General features: G+C 33.9%; 1 protein-coding gene and 1 pseudogene across 5 annotated transcripts in view; both read right to left on the reverse strand.

Annotated features, from left to right (window-relative positions):
• The window catches only part of KCNC2 (potassium voltage-gated channel subfamily C member 2), a 183,658-nt gene that overhangs the window by 132,693 nt on the left and 33,493 nt on the right, over positions 1–17,472 (reverse strand). The gene's annotated exons all lie outside the window — the stretch shown is intronic.
• On the reverse strand, positions 11,357–11,475 carry LOC120583553 (uncharacterized; annotated as a pseudogene).

Below are 17,472 nucleotides of genomic sequence, written 5' to 3' on the forward strand. Positions count from 1 at the left end.
TTTTTAAAGTGCACATATAATTTTACATACTCTTATATGGTATATCTCACAATAAAAACATTTTACTATCAGGACTCTTTACAAAGAAAACTTCCTTTAGTTCCATTTAGTAGTTTTATAGTAGGACTGTAGCATACTGAAGTAGATAACTCCTTGGGGTTCCTCCTGTCCCTGATATTTAATTATTTAGCAAAACATATAACTATTACATTTGTTTTATCAGGAGAAATACTTGTGGAAGGTTTATATGCGAGCATCTGAAAGACTGGCATCTCAAACAAGCCATATCCTTTAGACAAAACTGGCTGTTAGAAAAGGAGCAGCTGAAATTCGGGAAGACTTAGTTGAGATCTTTCCACGGATCATCACATCTGTCTTCACAGTTGCCTATTTCCAGACTCCTAGCCCGATGCTCTCATGGAGGTTCAGTGGCCCTCATTTTATGCAGACTTTACACCTTGGCAAATGTCAGGCATGTAGGACTCATCTCTGGCATTTGTGGTGTGTGGAAGATAAGCTACAATAAATCAGACTGACTAAATTCCTAAGTCCCATCTGGTGTTCCTGCTGCATAGATAGATGCCATCATGTTTTTAAAAAGAAATCTGACTGGCAATAGTGTGTCTTGAGTCATGAAATGTGAGTTGGTCACCCGAATAAGTAGGAGAGGAAAAATCACTTAAGCCTTTTATAACTCTGAGCGATTTTCATTTGATGTCGCTTCATAAATCATATGGCACTGGTGCTATAAAAGTAAATACACTGTATATAAATAGATAACAGAAAAGCTTGTGGCTTTCTACAATAGTTAGACATGGCAATTGCTATGTAAATTTTCTTTCACATTTTAAGCATTTTGAAAAACTAAAATTTGAAAAACTGAAATAGTTCTGTCCATTTTCCTGTCTCTATTGACTACCAAGAAGTACCTTTTAAGCTTTAACACACTTTTTCACTGATACTGAGCTGTGTGCTAAGTGTGAAGAGAATTTCATATCTATGATGAGTTTGGAGCTCACACAAGTTCATGGAAATTGAAATATGCTAGATTCAATCCTGTTTTCCAACACCCATTCCCAAGAAGATTATCCCTCTTTATCATGTCTGCACAAACCTCTGGTCCAAATATTGCAGTACTAACTACCAGTGCACAAATTGGATTAGGGGCTGATTATATAAACTGAGGAAATTTTATTCTATAATGCCTGTAATGAGTCAGTTTCTCTCATGAACTCTATTATTTAACAGCTGATTTGGAGGCAGTAGAACAAAGTGGAAATAAAGAAAAGCTAAGAATAGCTAGAATCAAATCCAGTTTTAAACAAATGTCAGGTACAAATAAGACAAAGAAAACTCACAATCATTCAAGAGAATGAATTTAGTACCAGCATGATTGCACAAATATGGCATCCCAATGAATTAATGTAGATTTCCTTCAAAGTCTAAGTTCAAGGCTGAGAAATTAATACAAAATGAAGATCATTTGTCTTTATGTTGGCAAGTTTTTATAGCTAACCCTGATGTGTAAGTTCATTTTCTGTATTTCCCCACTATTGACAAAAAATGACCCTAACTAGAGAAGGTACTTAGCAAGGGAAAGGACGGGAGTAGAATTAATAAGTTGACATTGCCAGAGCAGCTGGAGAGAAGCACAATACAGCTCCATCAATATGAGATTAGGGAGGTTCAAGTTACTGGGCAAAGTGCTTTAAATACAGTTTATCATTTTCCATCATAATAAGGCTTCGAGGTAGGCATCATTTACACATAAGGACAATGTGAAATTCCAAAGAAATGGGACCACTTTTACCTGAAAAAAGAGAAAAGGTTGTCATCAGGGACCATAAATAAAAATAAGTATCTACAATGCAGCACTATTTATTTGAAGGAAATAGAGTTAGGCTTTGATATTTAGAAAGAACTTTCTTATGGTCTGATTTCAGGTCACCAAGGGAGATGGTTGTATATTTCTTTCTTGTAGTTTTTGAAGGTGGAGATGTCATAGAGAGTGCTAACATCTAGGAAATGCCAACTTGATATATCTATAGTAGCTAAATACAGCACGAAGCAGATGTAGCACGAAATAGCTATGGTGTACAGTAGATATAGTACCAAGGTCAAATATACAGGATTTAGAGCAGTAGTCAGCAAACTATGACCCATGGGCCAAATATGACTCCTTCCTCATTTTGTGCAGTGCACAAGCTAAGAATGGTTTTACATTTTAAATGGTTGAAAATAGGAAAAAAAAATAATATTTCATCACATATGAGAGTTAGAGCTCTCACAGACTAAAATGAATATCATCTGGCCATCTACAGAAAAAATTGCCAGTCCTACTCTAGAGTCATTGGGTCTTGAATTCCAATTTTGATTATTGCCTAGCTATGTGATCTTACGGAAGTCAATTTCTCTAAAACTCAGTGCCCTCATCTTTAAATAATATCTTCTTTGAAGGTTTATTGTGAGACAAAATGATAAACTATATAAAGCATTTAACCTAGTGTCTTACACATAATAGAAACTCAAAAAATTTATAGCTCTAGATCCTCCAGATAGCTCTAACTCCCTATGTAACCTTATAGCCTACTAGTTTTATATGTCATGGGATCCATAAACCTATCTAAAATTTTCCAATATCATCATCATACCCAAATAAGTCCATCATGTTACATTTTCCAGTGAAGTGGCTAATGTGTTTATGATATCATATAAATCAAATTAATTCAAGAAATATTTACTCAGAGTCCACTATGGTCTAGAAAACATCCTAGTTGATGCCCTGATTTCTCTCTGTGCAAAACCTGATGGTTGTAGTCTCCCTTCTTCCTTGCTGACAGAACTTTGGTTTTGTTAGGAATAGCAATGTTCCCAGATAAAGAAAACATGACATTTTCCTACTTCCCTTGAAGGTAGGGATGACTGGTAATGAGAAATAAGTAGGAGTCACTGGAGGAGAGGCTTTCATTTGGGGCTAGATTGCCCCTTCTGTTTTTGTCCTTAGTCCTTGCCCTTGCCCTGAACTGTGAACAGCAAGGCTGGAGCTCTAGCAGTCATTTTGGGTTGTGAGGGCAAGGATTAAAAAATTGCAGAAACCTAGGTTTTGACACCTTTGAGCTGAAACCAGCAACTAACTACCTCAAGAATGCTTGATAAATCAGAAAAACAAAGGCTTTAATTGCCTTTTGTTTCTTCTGTTTCTTATAGCCAAATCCAATCTTAACTAGTATATCTATCCTCAAGTTATTTGATCCATATATTTCCTTGGGCCCAAGCACCAAGCATCAAAACTATAGTTTAGTAATTTTAATCAGCTTCTTATCATTTGTACCTGAGTACCAAGCTAGCACCAATCATAGAAAGTAATGCAAAAAGATAAAAAAAAAAATAAGGTGTGTCGTTCCTAGTAGAAAAAGAAATTGGAGAAGCTGAACTTTGAATGAGACTTCTTTCCAGCTGACTACTGATAGTGGCATGGCAATATTAACAGACAGAATCTCTGATGTGGGAGCTTGAATTTTAGCTGCAAATCAGCAATACAATTACCTTATCACTTAAAGCTATTTTAAATGAAAACTTCAAACTTCATAAACCTTTGGTTCACCCACTCCTCTGGAAACTCACTTACAAAGATCAGATTAAATGGCAGGGAGGCTTTATTGATGTCAAGATCATTTAAGTCATAACTCCCTCAGGCAGGTCGCTGATTCAAGTTACATTTGTATTTGGCCAACCTTTGTCATTAATCGAATCCTATGGACTTTATTTACACAATTCACATTTGAAGTCAGTAGAAGTCAGTAGGAGACATATTTACGTTTTCTTGCAGTGTTCAGTAATGAATATATACATTTTATGAATTTTTTAGTTTATTAATTTATCTAAATAAATACCCATCATCCACCAAAACTCAAACCGTGAAATTAGAGCAGTAATAAAATAAATGGTGTTGCTTTGTAAACAAAAAAAATATAGTTCTAATTTACTGAACTAATGAAATATAACTTCTAACTTTAATTGAGAATAAGAAATAACTTACTTGTACAACTTTGCTGACCACATTTAATAAGAATAAAATCATACATATATTTGCAATTCATTATATCACTGAGGATTATATTCACATATATTACATTTATAAAAATATGCTTCAAAGAGAAGAAAGGAAGCAGCCGCACATTTTCAGTTAATGGCAAAAACAAGTATTAGATTGTATCTTCTTATCTTTTCATTGGGTATAACCTTGGTTATTCCCTACCAAGAGGGCCAGGTGCTTTGAAATCCAGAACAAGGTTTTTTCATGGTTATGACATTTCCCATGAAATTTACTCAAAAAATCAATCTGGCTTTTCGAGCACTGGAAGGTCTTGTGAAATAAGGAAACCATAACAAGGCTTCAGCCAACAAACTTACTTTGATATTTTTGGCCTAAATACCTTCTGAGAAGTTTTATCTGAAAATGGAACTTCAAAGGCAAAGGCCGTCTAAGAGGCTTTTGATTAACATCGGGGTTATCTTCTTCTACAAACTTAATTTTTGTTCCCTGAAACTTTGAATATAATCAAGTTATAGAGTCAACACTGAGTAAAATTTAATTTAGTCTTGTCTAATCAGACCCAAGAGATGCAACGGGAAGGACAAAAAATTCTTGTTTAAAAGGCTTGGAGATATGGGTTGAAAAATGTGACCTTGGTAAGGACAGAGAGAACAGCTAAAGATTGGTGCAACATCCTTCAGAAATATCTGAACTATAAGTTGCAAAATAGTATGGGTCTTGTTTTTATTTTTGTTTTTCTGCCAATAATACTTCCTTAAGTTTCAGTAAAATTTAAGAAATAGTCCACTGATGGCTCTGGTAATAATAGTATGACTGGCAGTTACCTACAGAACCCTAATATAGACTCTTATTGGACCCAGTGGTTTAAGATTATCTCATGAAATAATTAAAGATTTATCTGTGTTGAAAATGCAGTAAGAAGGCTCAGTGCAACACCTCACTAAAACCAGATGTGCAATCTTGGGCAAATCACCTAAGATTTTCTTAAGCTCAATTTCTAAATTCACTGGACTATGATTAGGACTAGAAGGCATAATGCTCACAAAAGGGTTTCATTGTCTACAGAGTAGTTTTTATTTAATTATTCATTCATTCATTCATTCATTCATTCATTCATTCATATATGGTTACTATTTTCCATTTGACAGTAGTAGCCAAACCTCCATATCTCCCAGAGAGTTTTTTATAACAACATATTTAAAGTCCACTCTGGGAGATTACCACCAACTCAGGAGTCCATATATTTTAAAGTCCTTTAGATCATTCTGTTATGCAGCCAACTTTGCAAACCACTAAAACTTTACTATGAATTAATTGAAAGCAGGGAAAGTGTTTAACCATCTTTGAGTCTCCTGTGGCTAGCACAGGTGTATGCCCTAAAATAGGTTCTTTAATAAATGAGTGCTAAATGAAAAATACATAAATGAATGAACAGATGATACAAACATTCTTATTTACTGTTATAGGCTTACTTGTGCACTCCCCGCCCCTAAATTCATATGTTGAAGCTCTAACTCCCAGTACCTCAGAATTTGATTGTATTTGGAGATAGGGCCTTTAAAGAGGTAATTAAATTAAAATTGTTAGAGTGGCTCTAGTCCAATATGACCGGTATCTTTCTAAGAAGAAGAAATTTGGATACACAGAGAAATATCACGAGTGTGCCCACACACAAGAAAAAACACAGCAAGAAGGTAGTTGTCTGGAAGCCAAGGAGAATGGCCTCAGAAGAAACCAGACTTGCTGACACTTCGATCTTGGACTTCTGCCTTCCAGAACCATGAGAAAATACATTTCTGATGTTTAAACCACCAGTCTGTGGTATTTTATTATGGGACTCTAGCAAACTAATACATTTATCAAGAAAAAAAATCAAAGCAGTATTGAAATTTGCTATAAACTGACAAAGAATATTCTACATTTATTAATTAAACTATTTCGACATGAGCCAAAGAATTAAATACCTTACTCAAGATGGCACAGGCAGGAATCCAAGTAAGTTCCAAGGCAGAGTTTAGGAGGTTAGGTGATTATAACTCAAATAATTTACCCTCTATCCCACAGCATTGGAGAGTGCTACTTCTAGTAATAAATCCAAAATTGTAACTGCCTTGTAAAACAGGATCCAATATGTAAAAGGATGAAGTTTATTTGTTTAGAACCAGCATACTCTTCTGATAACGTTGTCAAATGCACATTGATATCTTCTGTATTCAGAGTCCATTTGATAATCATAAGAAATATACTAAAGGCTTCATTAAGATCGAAGAGAAAACATGTAGTTAACATCTCAGCTAAATATACTATCACAGCTTCACAAGTGATATGTATAGTGGGCCATAATAACCACAAGAAGCAGTTTTAAAATATATAACATAATTTTCAAGTATATTTTCGATTTGAAAGTTTTGTATCTACCATGAAAAGTGAATGAGACAAAAGCATATTTAATGGAATATGTGTTTTGTGTCTATTTTTAAAAAGACACTACAATAAAAATAAACTAAAACAGAATAAGTTTCATTCCCATTTATTACTGAGTTATATAAGATGGCAAACCTACATATTTGGGTATCAACGAGACCATATCATTGAAGGTTGTAGGTACTTCCATAAATTAGGTCTCTTGTTACAGAGATTAATGGACAATTAAATATCTTAAAGCATAAACTCAGGATTGTTTTTGCTTTCAAAAAGAGCCGTGATGGCAATAATAATAAATATTATGTAGAACTTTATATTTTCAGAGTTAAATCAAAGTATTAAATCTAAAATATTTTTGTAAACATCTATGGGTTTATTTCGACAAACACACTTTAAAAATGTAAATGACATTTACTCAAGTAGAAACTAATTTCACCCAAAGCCAAATGGGAAACTACTTTCGAGGTGTAGTCCAAAAATGAATATTTCAAAGACATGAAAATAGTCAGTCAAATAGAGCACTCCGATATCTTGTAAATGAAAAATTCACTTTATCCAACATCAGGGTCTTTTGCAGAATAAAGTTCTTTGGAGTTTAATGACAGGAAATTGAGGCGTCCCAATTTCTACATAGTGAAGAGTTTTATTGCCATATTCTGCTCCAGCAATGCAAGGAAAAAATACATATATATATTACTTCTAATCGAAGGTAAAATTTATGGTCTGGTAAGTTCTAACAATCTAGAACTGCCAAATACAGTTAGGCAGATTGGCCACTGCCCAGTTCTGGAAATGTCATTCACATGTACTTGAATGTGAATTGTACCTGCCCCACCCCCTTCAGGAGTCATACAATACTGCTCCTAACTAGAGAATATGTTTTTACTCTAAATTTTCTTACTAGGATCAGCCTTATTCCCCTATCCATGGTGTATTATTACAGGATCTTAAAGTGTGTACGTGGATGGGGGAAGCATTGGCAATGCAGAAGCAACGTTCAGGCAGAAATATGAAAACATGCAGAAGAAGAGAGGTGATACCATTTATAGAACTGAAAGTGTGCTTATAATATCCCTAACATGTACATCATCCATTCATCAAGCAACAGTGATTGGACCCACCATGAGCAGAGTGCTTTATAAAGTTCTATTGAGATTATAAAAAATAAATAAATAAACACATTAGTCATGTTCTCATTCTCTACTAGAGACTGAATGTGTACGTACCGGCAAAATTCATATATTGAAACCTAATCCTCAATGAGATTGTATTTGGAAATGAGATTTTGGGGAGATGATTAGGTCATGAAGACTCCATTCTTATGACTGGAATTAGTGCCCTTATTAAAGAGACCCGAGAATGCTCCTTTGCCCCTTCTGCTATGTGAGGTCATAGTTAGAAGAAAGCTGTCTATAAAATGGGACTCAGGCTCTCACTAAATCTGCCGGCACCATAATCTTTGACTCGTTAGCCTCTACAACTGTGAGAATTAATTTCTATCACTCATAAGCCACCAAGTCTGATAATTTTTTTATAGCAGCCCAAACAGACTAACAGATTAAGACATTTTCTCAGTCTCTTTCTCTTTCTCTCTCTCTCCATGTGGATGAGTCTTTCCATATGGCCAAGTTTTTCACTGATCGAGTTTACCCTGTCCCAAAAATAAGCTTTTTTTTTGGGAAAAAAAAAGTTAATCATATAAATTATCCTTCTAAAATTTATTAAATGCCCTTCCCAGCTTCTTTGACAGAATACTTGATATCAGTTTCTTCATTTATAAATTATATGGGCTATATGGACTCCAAGGTCTGATTTTTGAGTTCTTCTAAAAGATCAGAGTTGTTTCTTTCAATCTAGATAATGACTTTTTTCCATGACATGCTGAAGACATTAGCTCAGGGTCCACTCAGGATTTCTGAGACACTTTGCTAGTTCACAAAATGGCACCTGATGGCTATGCCTTTGGAATTATCAGACGACTTTTTATTTTTGTTCTTCTCTTGCTGTCAGACTATCACAGGCTATGTCTCACTATGCCGAACCTCATTACATCTCTTCGCTCGGACTGATTTCTCACCTTAAATCACATGCAGACTTAAAATCAGACAATCGAGCCTGCTAAAACTCTATAAAAAGAAGCTACCCCTGTGAAACATTTAATTGTGAGGAGAGAGAACAGACTTAGAGACATCTGTGTTGTCGTTACTTGTCATGAGAAAACCTCTTTCTCCCTTTGTTTTGCCTTTGTTTTTCAGAAAAGGTAGCTTCACCCTCTCTTTCTACTTGCGGGCTAGTGGAAGGGAATATTTCCAGTTCCATGAGCAGCCCCCACCTGGGACATTCATGTGAGAGGAGTATTTTACTAGAGATTTAAAAGGCATAACATATTTAGTCTTCATTTCCTGTACTTACGAGTAGGAAGATCTCTCCTCTTATAATTTGTCCTCACAGAGCAGATCTATTTGATTGGTTGTAAATGTGGATCTGCAGGTTCAGACCTGACTCTCTCACCCTACGCAGGCAAATTTAAGCATACGAGTCAGTATTAAGTTAGGGGAAGATGGCATGCTCCATTTGCCTCAAAGTCTACAACTGGTACTACAGCTTTCCCAGAAACCCCACAAGAGGAGAGACTGGAGATATGGAGGGTAAAAGAAGAAAAGGAGGTGGTGGTGTCATCGTGTGCTTTTCTATGAATTAATAAAGCTAATATTTATTCTCTCTTTGTCTGTCGTTCCTTGTATATTTAGCTCCCTTGACCAAGAACCTCAAAGGCAAAAGGACTGATAGGGCACCTCCAGGTAAAAGAGATATTACTGTAAAATCATTAAAGGGAATAAAGAGTTGTTGAGAGAAACCTATTGTTTCAAATGGGATTCCTAAGCTGAAAGTCAACCAGATGGTGAAAAAGAACACTTCTCATTTGGAACAAATACATTTAAGTTTCTGCACATTAATAATTTGTTTTAATACCAGCCACTTACAGTGATTTTGAGCAATAAATATATCATTAAGCACACATATTTTTATCAATTGTTAAACTTTAAAAATGAGATATTTTTGAATAATCCGTGTAAAAAATATCTATTGCTACTTACTCGTTCCAACCATTTTTGTTCCTTTTGTTTTTAAAGCTAATGATGTAATCTTGAATGCAATTTAGAAAATCTCACCGCTACACTTGGAGACTAACTTCAATGATTTGAAAGATAGAAACTATGTGAAAGGAAAGATGAGTAATTTTGCTGAAATCTAAAAATTTGAAATGCTGTGTTAATGTTAAAACACAGTTTTTCTAGACTTTCTGTTAGGTAGGCTTGTACTATTGTGATGCCATTTCAAAACTATCATGAGACACTGCAAAGATTGCAGCTGCTGCTGTAAAACAAACCCCCAGTTGTTCTAAAACTACCATGGGGGAAATCCCACAGTCCCCAGTTTTTGAAATTTGCAAGAACAATATGAAAGAAAGGAAAGAGAATGGTCCCAGAACAATATCCCTTATGAACCCTCAAAACTCTCTTTAAAGAGTAACCTTTAATATATAACTTAAATTTCCTTTTGTATGACGAGGTTTTCTCTGGTCATTTCAGGAAAATACAGACACAGCATCTGATCATCATTCGCTTCATATTTATGTTTTCATTGTATTTTTTCCTATATATTTTCAGTGGGAGAATGGTTTGGACTTTATGTAATTCTTAGGTGTATGTATTGGCCTTATGTTCCCTCAGTCCAGCCTAACATACCACATACCCTGGGTGCTTTTAAGAACTTCTTTTTATCTGTAATCATCAGGCATATGGTTCTAGGTGAATTTTTACTGTATTCTTATTTTTATTTTTTCCTTTTGTTTCTATTTCACAAAAGCATGGAATACTTATTTAATTTTTTCACTTGTAAATTAAAATTTATTTAGTAAATACCACAAAAAGTAAATTGCTGGATTAAAAATAATCCTGCATTTTTCTCAAAAATATAAAATAAAATTTCCTTATGGGTTACATTTTTCTCTTTAGATATAATGATTACAAGGTAAGAGCTATTCCTAAATATAATGCATTAAAAGAAAATCATAGGTAAATGCTAGAATGACAGAATGAGAAAACTGCACAGAGAAAATAACCTTGAGGTTAACATATGTAAAAATGCATGAATTTTAAAATAAATAATAAAGGTTTGTAACTAGAGTCACCTTAGCAGAGTGGTCTTTCTTCCACTGAACTGAGTTGTAACTGATGCATTGTATTTAAACAGCTTTATGCTTTTGGCTCTTATATTTTTTCAAAAGTACAGCTAAGAAAGATTGAGTTATTAAATCATTCATTCCACCAAATAAATTTTTTATTATTTTCATTTTTTAAATCCTCTTTTTACATATATCTCCTATTTTATAATAGAATTTAATCATGGTTGTATATATGACAGTATCTCAGATTTTCTGACTCCCTGATGGCCTTTAATCTATAATGCATAAAAAAGTTATGTTAAATCCTCAATTATCATTTCTAATTTTACTTTAATCTCTGCATTTATCTTCCATATTAGAATGATAACTCTTTGCTAAAAAATGTATAATATGAGACTGCTAAAGACCAAAATGAGATCCATATTCAAGTAATTTGGAATTACCCTTCCAAAAATCTAATCTTTTCTTGCTGTTCATCATTTGCTCTGACAAAAATGAATGCAGCTTATTTTTTTATAATAAATGATTTGAGAAAAACTGAAAGGCATGGCCGTGTTGGGCAAAGCAATCAAGCATTGGAAGAAAAAAATCTATTATTTTTTATTTTTAGGCGAGGCAATTTTTGGTTGACCTCACAGATTGCAAGGACCTTGTCAGTTTACGATCCCTTACTTTTCTACTTTTTATACCTACAGCACCTGATCTTCCTAAGTGGTCTCCCATCCAAGTACTAACCAGGCCCGACCCTGCTTAGCTTCCGAGATCAGATGGGATCGGGCTTGTTCATGGTAGCGTGGCCATAGACTATACTGATTTTTAAATCTCAGTTTTGAATATTTACTATGTGTCAGTCTAGTTGGTGTACACAGTAAATATATTCTGTAAGAATAAAATCATAATGGATTATTTATTAAGCACTTGTCTATTTGCCAGGCATTATGTTTATTCCTTTACTAAAGCAAAATAAAAGCTAACATGTATCACCATATAGAGAATTAGAGAAGCTGATTGCTCAACATCATAAAGAAATTGAAAAGTGGTGATGCCTGGCAGTAGACCCAGAGTTGGTGTAATTGCTATGCCATATAATTATCAATTGCATGGTTTCCATAGACCAGTAAGTTTCATATAAATGTATTAGAAAAAATAAAATTAGGTGAAAATTGAACAAAACACAATTGTTTTCAGAATCACAAATGATAAATATAATCTTTTGGTTTTCTTTTATTTTGACAATTGTATTTTCTGTTTCTGACTAAAACCATATTGGCAGAAGGAAGATAATTGCTCATATATAAAATAATTCATTCCCTCATCAAACTTATTCCCAAATAATTTTGTAATCAGTAGGTGTTGTAAATAGCATATCAGCCTATGATTATCTAGAAAATGGAATCTGTTCAAGTATATTTAATATAGCCAAAGTAAATATTAAAATCTGTTCAATATTCTGGAAACAAAGTTAACACAATTTTCAATTAAAGATTTTCTTACTTGGTTTAGGCTATAGCTATGACTATTTGTAAAGATTTGCTCACAAATATAACCCAAATAGTCAGACTAACAGAAAGACTTCCCTTTGTAAAATGTCAGATACATGATATTTTTAATCCTCAATGTTCCCTTAAGATAGGTGCCCAAAAAAAAAGAGGAAACATTTTTTGTTAAAGTTATCTCTCCCCTAGACAATTAATTTACTACATATAGTCTCTCTTTCTGAAACCCAGAGACAAATGCAATAATAAATAAATTATAGTAATTAAAAATATCTTTCAATAATAAGGCTAGTTGAGCCTGCCTTTGTCTGAGGCCTTGATAGTTTTTCCCAGGTAAATCTCTTTCCTAGCAACTGGCACAGTGCCTGGCACATGGTGAGCACTGAACAAAAATATTTTTTAATAAATAGATGAATCATTGACTATCACAAAATAGATATAAACTGCAACTCTGAAAAATAGTTGAATTAATAATCATCAATGAAATAGCTTAACTTATTCAAAATTTATAGCAAGAACTTCAATTATGTTCCATTACTAGTGATAAAATAATATCATTTAGGATACAAGATAAAAATTCTCTCTTTTAAAATTTATGAAATCAAAAGATATATACGTAATTTTCTTAACCAACTAAATTTCATTTGTACTTTTTCTTCACTGAGCATCAAGGTAAAAAAAAATAATTCAGAAGGACTCTTAACCAATACAATTGGTTTCAGGGTATTTTCATTTCCTCATCTCTTGAGTTTCATTTTTAACCTTTAGTACTTAATATTTCCCAACAAAAAGGTCATTTTAAAGAGAGTAATTTTCTATTATAGATTTTGACCAAATTTAGGTTAAATACTATTTTTCTCATAGCTGTAATATTTTTCCAACCTGGTTTCTTAATTTAATCAGGATATCAAAATGATAGCAAATGAATATTCTAGATTATTAATTAAACTTCATTAGAACTCTCAAATATTATTACATACATGGCTAAATTGTCATAAAATGGGTGTTGATACATAAAACTAATTTTTCTAATGTTCTTGAATATAATAATTAGATGACTATCTTAATCACTCTTGATGCTCTCTATGACACATGGATTCTTGAGTCAATATGAGAGAGAGAGCAGAAAAAAACTATCTTCTCTTGCCTCATTCTCACCAGAGGAGAGATGGCAATTTTGCAGTACTATTATGTAGTCTGAAAACGTCTCCTATTGAGACACAATGAATTTTCCTTGATGTAGTACACATGTTGGCTCTGGTTCACTCAGATATGAAAGTGGTCATTTAAATCAAGCCTTCACTTGGAGTTTGAATCCCTCAAAGTTCTTCCATTCTCCTGTTCTTGATATTTATTGGTATATGTCTTCTCAGTTTTTGGAAAATAAAGTTTATTCCTGGCAGAAACCCACTAATATTTGGTTATTTATTATAAAAGAATTCAAAAAGAATTCTCTCATTTGAGTTGTCAACATATTTCCCTATTGGTTCTATTGAATTAACTGTGGTTGTGTACACATTGCTGATCTGTGTGAATGTCTATTTATTTGACCTCATTGAAAAGATAGCAGAGAAGAAAAAGGTTGGAAAAAAGAAATGAATATCAGATTAATTCCTCCAAGCTGGAGATAGCTGGAATAAAGAAGTGCAAAAAAACAGAGAGGCTGTAGTATTCAAGTGCAGAGGAAACTTCTTCCTGCCTGCCATCTAGAACCACCAGGAAAACAGCAAGAGAGGACAACCAGGCAAGTGAGAAGCAGAGGAGAGCCTGTGTACCTGAAGGCCAGTGAAGACCACAGCACTGGACATCTCAGCCAGAACCCTAAAATGAAATTACACCTTCACACAAGGCTGGGCCTAGAGTGAGATGAATGAGGCACTCGCCTCGAGCACAAAATGAAAGATCAATTCAACATACATGTACTAAAGGTTTACTCTGTCAATATAATTCTAGGGTCTGCCTCTCTCAAATAATCTCTTATCCCAAAAGATTAAATAAGTTAAAAAATGGTTAAACTGTAAGTTAAAATAAGATAAATATCATTAGGGAATTATAAATCCCTATGGGGCTCAATAAAGAGATTTCATCTCTGGGAAATTGTATCTAGGGATTACATCATTGGTGGTATATTCTACATAGTTTCAGTCTTCCCCAGGACACAGAAAAATTGAATGTCCGTTTCTTATTTGGTTGATGGGCTCAAGGGACTATTTCTGGCCAGTGAATTGTAAGAGCAGAGATGTTTGTTAATTCCAGGCCAGAGCATTTAATTGCTAATGTAAGACTCTGCACAGCTCTCTTTCTTCCCCTCTGGCATCTAAGAAACTGGCTTTGAAACAGAAGAGCTACAATTAATAGGACTTCTCTGCTACCCCACAAAGTCCATGTTATATGAACAGGAAATAAAACTTTGCATTTAAAGTCTCTAAAACTTTGGGATTTCATTTTACTGTGGCATAACATAGCCTATCCTGAGTGAAATGACATCTAGTTTAAGTGTTCAAAAGCAGTTTATGAAGAAGGTTGCCAGATAAAATTCGAAAACTCCCAGTTGAATTTGAATTTCAATAAACAATTTTAAAAAAAAGAGCACATCTATCCCATGCCATATTTGGGACATACTTATCCTAAATAATTATTCATTGTTTATCTGAAATTCAAATTTGATTGGACCTCCTGTGTTTTTACTTAATAAATTTTACAAACTTATTTATGAAGGCAGTGGTATCTGAGACAAATTTTAAATCATTAATAGAATTTTGACACGTAGGAAAAAAATAAGTAAATTCTCAGCCAAAGACCAAAAAGTACAGGAGAATATACAAAGATTAGAATGTCTATCTTAACTGAAGTACTATATACCTGGAATGGCAGGTATCTGTACATTTCGCTATTTCCTAGGGTTCCATTACCTGATATTACTATCATTATTCTACATGCTTGTCCTAAGCACTATCACTATGCCAGCCCTTCCTCTCATCCAAGGTGGAATGGGACTGAAAAGGTAGTTTGATATGTAACTCATTTCTATAACCTCATCCCTGGTGACAGCCACCATCTCTTGAACCACCAGAAAAACAGCAAGATTGCAAGTATTCTTACAATAGCCACCTAACCTTGATTCAGCCCTTGTTCTCATCCTTACAATGTATTTCAACAAAGCGACACAGTGACCATTTTAAAACAGAAGCCAGGTAATGTTATTCTTCTGCTCAAAATGTTTCAATGGCTTCTATCTGACCCAGAGTAAAAGTTAAAGGCCTTACAATGATTGGCCTACAGGCCCTACAACATCACATGTTCTGCACATCTCTGACTTTATTTACTACTCCTCCTTTCTCACCCTGTACCAGCCAAATGGCCTCCCTGATGTTCCTGAAGTGCACCGGGCACACTCCCAGCATGAAACCTTTGCACTTGTTCTTGTTTCTACCTGAAAACACTTTCCTCTATTTTTTTGCACAGCTTGCTATCTTACTTCCTTCAAGCCTCCGCTTAAATATTACCTTTCCAAAGAAGCTTTTTCCTGATGGCTATGACACTGCAACCCTCACCTCTTATCAAGTATTTTTCTCTATACTTTCAACACTATGTAATATCCAATATATTTAATCATTCATTTATTTACTGTCTACTCTCCCAACAAAATGTAAACTCCACCAGTTTAATTTTAGGCACTACATTTCCTTATTCGTAAGATTTCAAAAGTAAATCTTGTGATTATTTATCTTTAAGAAAAAAACATAGGAGGAAAGCTTCATGACGTTGAACATGTCAATGATTTCTTGGATATGACACCAAAAGTACAGGAAAAAATAGATAAGTTGGACTTCATCAAAATTAAAAACTTTTGTGCATCAAAGGAAACTCAACAGAGTGAAAAGGCACCCCACAGAAGGAAGGAAAATATTTTCGGTCATATACCTGACGTGGGAATGACATCAGAATATATGAAGAACTTCTATAAGTCATCAAAAAAAAAAAAAAAAAAAAAAATTCCATAAAGAACTCAAAGACATTCCTCCGAAGAAATATAAATGACCAATAATCACATGAAAAGATGTTCACCATTACTAGTCATTAGAGAAGTGCAGATCAGAACTACAAGACACCACTTCACACTCATTTAAAATAGTTGTTTAAAAAAGTAAATGTTGGAAAGAATGTAGAAAAATTGGGAACCTTGTGCTTTGCTGGTGGGAATGTAGAATTATGCACCTGCTGCGAAAAAGGTATGATGAATACTCAAAAAATTAAACACAGAATCACCATATAATTCAGGGATTCCACTTTTGGATATAAATCCAAAAGAATCAAAAGCAAGGATTTGAACAGATATTTATACACCCATGTTTATAACAGCATTATTCACAAAAGCCAAATATGGAAGCAATCCAAGTGCTCATCAATAGATGAATGAACAAACAAAATGCAGCACATACATATAATTAATATTATTCAGGCTAAAAAGGGAAGGCAACTTTGACATATGCTAAACATGAATTTTACGCTGAGTGAAATAAGCTATCACACAAAAAAAACAAATATTGTATTATTCCTCTTAACATGAGATTCTTAGAGTAGCTAAAGTCATAGAGAAAAAAAGTTTAATGGTGGTTAAGGGCTAGAGCAAGAAGGGAATGAGATGTTAGTGTTTCATGGGTATAGAGTTTCAGTTGGGAAAGATAAATATTCTAGAGATAGATGGTAGTGATAGTTACACAACAATGCGATTATATTTAATAGATAAAACTGTATACTTAAATATTATTAAAATGGCAAATTTTATATTATATATATTTTACCACTATAGAAAAGATAAGCTGATTTACACTCTTTATAGCTTCCAATTAAAATGCCCTCTTAAAAAGAAATTGGTAATAGCTCTATATACTGAAGAAAAAGAATACAATATACCATATCCCATGGCGCTGTCCATTAGTTGTCATCTTGGTGAGAAAGATAAGAATCAAGAGATTTGCTCCATTCTTCCTCTCCACTCCTGTTCACACTCATCTCTCTTCATTGAGAAAACCCTCTAAGCCCTAACAATGTTTTAATAATCATGTAGCAATCTTTCTTCCTGATAAGTTCTCTTTTTCTCAGTAATTTTATGTTACAAGCTTTTAATATCCTCTCAAATATCCTATTCGACTCCTCACCTCCTACTTCATTATAAAAACCAAAGCCTCAGACATGAAATGGCTCATCTCTGGCCCATTTAAAATTTTATCTAACATTTAAATCTAATACTACCCGATTATCTTTATTCTCAGAGGAAGTATGATTCTTATGCTATTCATTAA

Source organism: Pteropus medius, unplaced genomic scaffold (genome assembly GCF_902729225.1).
Source record: "Pteropus medius unplaced genomic scaffold, Ma_sr-lr_union100, whole genome shotgun sequence".
Lineage (NCBI taxonomy): Eukaryota > Metazoa > Chordata > Mammalia > Chiroptera > Pteropodidae > Pteropus > Pteropus medius.